The sequence below is a fragment of the Neofelis nebulosa genome, chromosome 10, assembly GCF_028018385.1.
Source record: "Neofelis nebulosa isolate mNeoNeb1 chromosome 10, mNeoNeb1.pri, whole genome shotgun sequence".
In the NCBI taxonomy this organism is placed as follows: domain Eukaryota; kingdom Metazoa; phylum Chordata; class Mammalia; order Carnivora; family Felidae; genus Neofelis; species Neofelis nebulosa.
The window spans coordinates 66948086-66955289 of record NC_080791.1 but is presented as its reverse complement, the minus strand read 5'-3'; the positions used below and the strand labels follow the sequence as shown (position 1 = coordinate 66955289).

The following is a 7204-nucleotide window of genomic DNA, read 5'->3' as shown; positions in this document are numbered from 1 at the left end:
AAGAACTTTGCATCTGGCTCACCATGGTATTCCCCAGTGCCTGGAATAGAGCCTGGAACATATAATAGATGCTCAATAAATATTTGGTGAATAAATCATGGACTCAGTAAGGTTTGGGGGAAGCAAATTTGCACTCTGCTTATGTCCACAATCCCCTCTCTACTGTGCCCCCACCAGGTAATAAAAATTCCGGCAGGAATCAAGTCTACAGCATTTACAGTGGTTAAGTGAGAACTTACCCTCCTCAGAGTGGTAGCCCACCCCAAGTAGAACACATCACCTTAGCTCTGCCAAACATGTTTGATGAATACAAAAGGTACTAGACTGGAAATCAGGAAATTTAAGTCCCAGGGACAGCACAGACTCTATCAGTGACAGATGTGAAAAACCACTTTCAGAACATTTTCACATTCAATCACCCTATTATTATCCCCATTTTATAGATGTGACCGCACAGCCAAAAAGTGGCAGCGCAAGGCCGCGGGCGTTCTTCTCAGCCCGTGTACTGGCTTCGCGACCACAGGCAGCTTTGTTTGCCTTCTGGGGTCTGTTTCCCATCTGCGGTGCTGCGGTCTCTAAACACAGTCCCGGACCTCCTGGGGTGGAGGCGCCCCCTGCTGTCCCTTGAGCCACGGTGCCCAGTGCCGCAGTGCCCGCTCCGCTCTCCACCGCCTCCTCCCGAGCTCCGCGCGCCGCCTGGAGGAGCCTCTGTGCCCTCGCTACGGGCCGGTCCAGCTTGAACGTGCCACAGTGCTGGGTGTCGGGGACTGCTCGGGCCCTGGCAAGGCTGAGGCCACCATCTGGTCTGGATGTTTCTGTCAACTTCCCCTAGAACGGAGAGTGGAAGAGCCAGACCAGGAAGGCAGGAAGGAAAGAAAAGGGAGAGCAGACGGCAAGGAAGAGACACCCAACCCTCACATGTCCCCTCCCCTCAGCCTCAGTCGGTCAGGGAGCCCTAGGCCTTGACAGGGCCCCTTTGAATATCGACTGTCACAAAGCCCCATTTCTGGGCATAGTTACTTAGCTTCCACAATGGGCTATGTGGGACCAGCTGTGCAGGCTCAGGAGCCCCACAGATGAGCAAGACCCAAGCCTGTCCCCCAAGAACTCACAATCTCATGGATTGAAGGCATGAGGAATAGGAGGAGTAGACAGACAGGGTCACCTTCCATCCAGCCTGAAACGTGCCCTGAAGAGGCAAGTCCATTCGACTGGAGGCATAGAGGAGATGATGTCTCCACTTGAGAGTTTAGGGAAGAAGGGGAGCCTGGCGTTGCCACTGCCAGGATATGCCAGAGGCAGGGCTGTTTTAACCCCAGGAAAGAACACATACAAGGTATGGGGACACAGTTACCATGAGGAAACCTGCCATCTCCTTTAGCTCTGAGGTCCCCCTTTAAGATCACAGCCTCGGGGCGCCTGGGTGGCGCAGTCGGTTAAGCGGCCGACTTCAGCCAGGTCACGATCTCGCGTCTGTGAGTTCGAGCCCCGCGTCGAGCTCTGTGCTGACAGCTCGGAGCCTGGAGCCTGTTTCCAATTCTGTGTCTCCCTCTCTCTCTGCCCCTCCCCCGTTCATGCTCTGTGTCTCTCTGTCCCAAAAATAAATAAAAAACATTGAAAAAAAAATTTTAAAAAAAAAAAAAAAAAAAAAAAGATCACAGCCTCCAGCCCTACATCTTACTTCCCTGTCTCTACCTAGCTTCCTCTCGAGTCTCCGGATTGCCTTCTCACAGTTCTCCAGGTGCAGGTCATCCATACATACTCTGGCCTCCTGACTTCTGGTCCCCTCTTCCCTAATCCCCAGACCCTTTGCCAGTGAGGAGTGAGGACCACAGGAGGGTCATTTACAAAGGTTTGGCCCCACTACAGAGTCATGATCTCCATCTACCAGGGAACCTTCCTGAAGACCCTCATTCAACCCAGGGGTCTCTCCACTTTTCTAGCCAATAAGTTGCCCTTCTCTTCTCCCCTCAAAACCCCAAAGCAACCTTTGCCAGCCTCAGTATTTTCAGAATAGCCTCTCCATCTACTCTACTGACCCAGTCGTCATTCCGCTGACACTCCCTCAATTTCTCTTCCTCCAAATCTGTACCTCTCTCATCTCCCATTCTTTCCTCCTGACTCCCCCTCTCCAGTCTTACCTATGTCCTGTCCACACTTCACCCAGCTTTCTGATATAGATGGACAGATGATAGATAGATAGATAGACTCATATGGACATGTGTGTGTGTGTGTGTGTGTGTGTGTGTGTATCCTATTGGTTCTATTTTCTCTCTAGAACCTATTCTATTCTATTTCCCTAATAGAACCCTTCTTTCCAGTTCATCCACAGAGACATAGCCCAGGCTTCTTTCTGGGGGAATTCAAATAAGTTTGAGATCATTGTGGAAGTCCTGACAATGCCGTGGCCCTCTTCTCAGGAATCAAGGATCCAACTTGAGCATCACCCGGCTGGACTGTCCTGTTCTTGCAATCCTTCCAGGAATAGATTGGCTCATGACCCAACACTGAGGAGGTCCCTTGTACTGATGAGACAAGATTATGAGAAAATGGGTTTAATTTAAAGAAAATGTTGATAAGCGTAACAAACATTCACTCTGCAGATTACATATCAATGTTAAAGAGTCACCAAAACCTCTATTCTCATCAGATTTAGTCACTCATTCACTCACTCAACAAATATTTATTAAATCTCTACACATTCCAGACACTATTTTAGGCTTTGGGAATGCAGTAGTGAGAAAAAAAAAAAAAAAAAAAAAAATTCAAGCAATAGAAACAGACAAGAAACAGATATAATATTTTATAGAATGGTAAAGAACTAAGAAGCTAAGAAGAAAAATTAAGCATGGCAAGGGGATGGATAGTGGAGAAGCAAAGAAGTGAGGTGTCTTATTTATGTAGAATGCCTGGAGAAAGTCTTTTTGTTAGGGTAGCATTTGAACAGATGGCTGAAGGAAGTGAGAGAGTGAGCCACTCAGGTCTTTGAGAGAAGAGGTTTCAAGCAGAGGGAGCAGCAAATGAGAAGACCTTGAAGCCTGATGTGCCAGCATGTTTGAACAGTAAGAAGGCCAGTATGGCTGCAGTAAAGTGAACAATAGAGAGTATAGGAGAAGTAGTGAGAGACCAAATCAGAAGCCTTTTACTATTTTACTGTGAGAAAGATGAAGAAGCCTGGACTCTGTCCAGGGTTGATGTATCGGCTCCATAAAACTCATAAGAGGTGGAGAATAAAGGAAAGGGGGTGGGTGGTTTTACCATCCAGAACTTCTGTGCCAGCATCTCCTGGACACCTTTGTGACTGAATTCTCAACAGCCATTGCTTTACCTCCGGTTACATTGTCTTACCTCAGAGATGGGACAGGGTTTAACCACAGGGAAAATCACCTGCCAATTGGAGAAGTGTAGTGAGGGAGAAGGACCACCAGGTGGCCGCACTTTGACTACCATCTTTACAAGTTTATGTTTATGCTTTCAACATTGCTTCCACTAACTTTCTTCATTATCATCTTAGCTTTTGTGTCAACATTCCACCTTGAAGACTGTCTCCTAGCAAATGTGCTCATGGATACAGCTGCTCCCCTTCTCCTTACCCACTAGAGTGTTCATCCCCACCCTGCACTTCCTCCTTGATTACTGAGTATCACAGACTTGTGGCTTGAAGAAGTACCTTCCAGGGTCAGGGAACACAGAAACTTCTCTGTTCCTTCCTCACTTTCTGTTCCCACCATCAGTATTCTACAGCTGTGGCCAACCCTATCACCCCCTACACGCTACTTCATTCCATTATGAAGTGGAGAGTCAGAAAATAAAGATATGAGAAGGGACAAGAAACAGAGAGAAGGGGAGAAATAAATCAAAGAAATTAGGAGCAAGAGCATCAGGGTAGAGTTAAGGCACTTCACTCCTGAAGAGGTAGCTCAGGAACCTCTGCATGTGGGGAGTAGGGAAAGGACTTTGCTTTCCCAAATGTGCTCTCTATTCTTTTTTAAACTTATTTATTTTGAGAGAAAGAGTGAGCGTGAGTGGGTAAGGAGAAGGGAAAGGAATAGACAGAATCCTAAGCAGGCTCTGCACTGTCAGCATGGAGCCCAACATGGGGCTCGATCTCACAAACCATGAGAACATGACCTGAGCTGAAATCAGGAGTTGGAAGCTTAACCGACTGAGCCATCCAGGTGCCCCACAAATGTGTCCTCTAAAGTTAAGAATGATGGCATCAGGCACCTCTACTGGAGAGTCTCTGAGGTCCAGGCATAGTCTTCTAACCCAGAGGGCTCAGCCATAGGGATAGACCAGAGCCCCAGGCAATAAACATTCCTCCTGGAAGCCAGAGTAGAACACCATGTCCTTCTGTCTCACAGAAATGACATTCTCTCCTCCCTTTCCAATTCTTTCCTTTCTGACTTCAATATCAGACATGTCCGAGGCCCCCCTTCCCCACCCCCCATCCACGTTGTGTGAATCTATGCATGGGTTTCTCAGGGGTGAAGAATTGCAGTGACTCAGCCTGACCACCTGCATCCATTTCCCAGCTCTTTTGCCTGTGGTGCATCCTCGGGATGTCCTCCACACCACAAAGCAAGATGTGCAATCTCTGCCTTTGCTGAATCCAAATTCAAGAGAATGTTTCCATGATTTGTTATGTTTTGAGAGGGCTTACATAAAAAGTAGTTGTTTCCAGGGCAAAGCAAAAAATAGTCAATGGAATTTAGAACAATCCTAGGAAAGCCTGGTCCCAGTGGAGAAGAGAAAATTCTCCTGCCACAATTGAATCCTTATTCTTGCATAGTCCTGGCCCTGCAGGAACCCAAGATCTCTCACTTCTATTAGAAGGGTGTTTTGGGACCCCCACCCCTGACCTCTTTCCTCAAGACAGCATGAAAGATATTAGCTCTGATGCAAAGCTCCCAGGGAAACAGATGATGTCTTGTCTATTTTCTGTGTGCTGACATGTCCGATCTATTTAACTCCTGCCCAAACCTCTTCTCTGAGTGAAGTCTCATTTATCCAACTACCTACTTGACCCACTTGGATGTCTAATGGAGATCTTAACATGCCCAAGTCTGAACTCTGGATTTCCTCCCCCAAACTCTGAAGCTTCTCTCCTTGCTGTCTCCATCTCTCCCAGTTAATGGCACCACTATTCACCCAGTTTCTGAAACCAGATACATGGGAGCCATATGTGGAGTCTCCCTCACCTAACACATATGATCTTCTTGTTCTACATCTGAAATGTGTCTTCCATGCCATGACATCGGATCAAGCAACCATCACCTCTCAGCTCAAAGACTGCAGTTGTTTGTACTTAGTCTCTTGCATCCATGTGGCTGGCCCCTTTGCAATCATTTTCCACATAGCAGTTAGAATAATTTATATTAAAATTTTATATTTTAATGTATATAATTTATATTTTATATTCATATTTTGTAATTATATATATATATAATTTTATATAAAAATATAAACCAGATCACACCAATCCTTGTTTAAGCCATTCCCTTTCCACCTTGCTCATCGTGGCCAAAAAGTTGTGCATGAATATGTCTCCTGCCTGCCTCCCTGATCTCATTTCATGCCACTTTCTCATTTGCTGCACTACTTAAGCCACACTGCCTTTCCATTCCTGAAACACATTTTCTTTCCCACCTCAGGGCCCTAACATTTTTTATTTCCTGCTGCCTGTGCATTTTTATCCCTCTACTGTATCCTTCAGATCTCAGCTTAAAGGTCACTTCCTCAGAAAGCCTGTCCCCAACATCCTTTCTAAATAGGTCTTCCCTCTAGTTCCTTGGTATTCTCTTTGGCTGTCCCATTTATTTCCTATATAACATTTCACCAATTAGCAGTTAATTATATGTTTACGTGCTTATCATCAGTCTCCCCCACTTTTGTCTATCATCCCCACAATAATGAGCCCAGGCCTAAAGGAAGACACACCAGCGTCTCAAGCTGAGAAGTGGTGGGGAGACAGAGGTGGACACGAAGATTCTTGAGAGAAGAAACCATGGATTGTTTATTGCTGTGTTCTCATTGCCTAGCACAGAATCTGGCAGAAGCACTTATTGAACGACTGGATGAATGGATTGTTGGGCGGGTAGGTAGGTAGGTGAATGAGGGAATTTCAGCCTTGGGCAAAAGCTATAGAAACCATGTTTAAGGAAGGGGAGGTGATTAGACAGAACAGACTCTGCACCTACAGGAAACTTAAATAGACCCAAGTTCAAAGATGTAAACAATGTCATTTCAGTACATGGATTAAGAAAAAGGCTAGGAAAGTACACACAACCTTGCATGTACTCAGGTGATACCTGCATGAATCAAGGCAAAAAGAATTAAAATCAAAAGAATAAAGAATATAGTCTGCTTTTCTCCTTCACCTTGGGCAGAGCTGCTTGTATTAAGGTTAATCCTATTGGTTGTAGGATGATCCATGATACTCTGGGACATTTACATGACAGTCTTGATTCTTGGTGCACTAGGAGATCTGTCTCTTAGGGGAAGACCTGTTGTCCATTGACTCCCAACAACCACTGCAACCAACAGAAGAGACACAAATGGAAAGGAGAGAAGACTCCAGTGCAGGATCCAGAGGGAGAGGAAGCATACCAAGTGTCACTAGAATGGGCACACAGGAGAAGTATGCAGGGCCGGTGGGAGGAACAAGAGAAAAGAGAGAGAACCTCCTCATTAACACTGAGCTAGGGATTCCAACCCAGCTGCAAAATGGGCAGGTGTAAAGTTCAGAGGGCATTTCTGCTTTGCATTATTATTAAAGAAAGCCTGTCCAGTAGGCAGAAATGTCAGAGATGGGAGGCAATGTAGAACCAGGTACAGCTGCATCATGGTGTGCAGAGTTCCATTCATCAGTGGTTGGAGGAATGGACAGCAAGTTCAAAGTTTGTAACTGGGTATAGAGCCCCAGACATTTTTGGCTCAGGAAAGTATAACCAAGTGAACTAGGAAGAAGGGATCAAGGTGGGAGCCCAGTCTATGGATATACCAACACAGTAAGGCTGGAAGAGCCCAACCAGGGGCCAAGCCTGGTGTTTTCCGGACCAAGTCTACTGATAGGAAAATGATTTCAAGCTCCAGAGAATGAGGACTGAGGCAATCATCAATATTGGCTTAGGCTCTGGGATGAACTCAGGCCTGGAAATGGTAATATCAATCGTTGCAACCATGATGTAGTAGAGAGACCGAA

General features: G+C 46.1%; 1 long non-coding RNA gene across 1 annotated transcript; it reads left to right on the top strand.

The window, feature by feature from the left end:
- Positions 1–618: 618 nt before the first annotated feature.
- On the top strand, positions 619–2640 carry LOC131487472 (uncharacterized). Its single transcript, XR_009249754.1, has 2 exons — positions 619–1336; positions 2322–2640. It is a non-coding gene; the product is annotated as an uncharacterized LOC131487472 (long non-coding RNA).
- The last annotated feature ends 4564 nt before the right edge of the window (positions 2641–7204 follow it).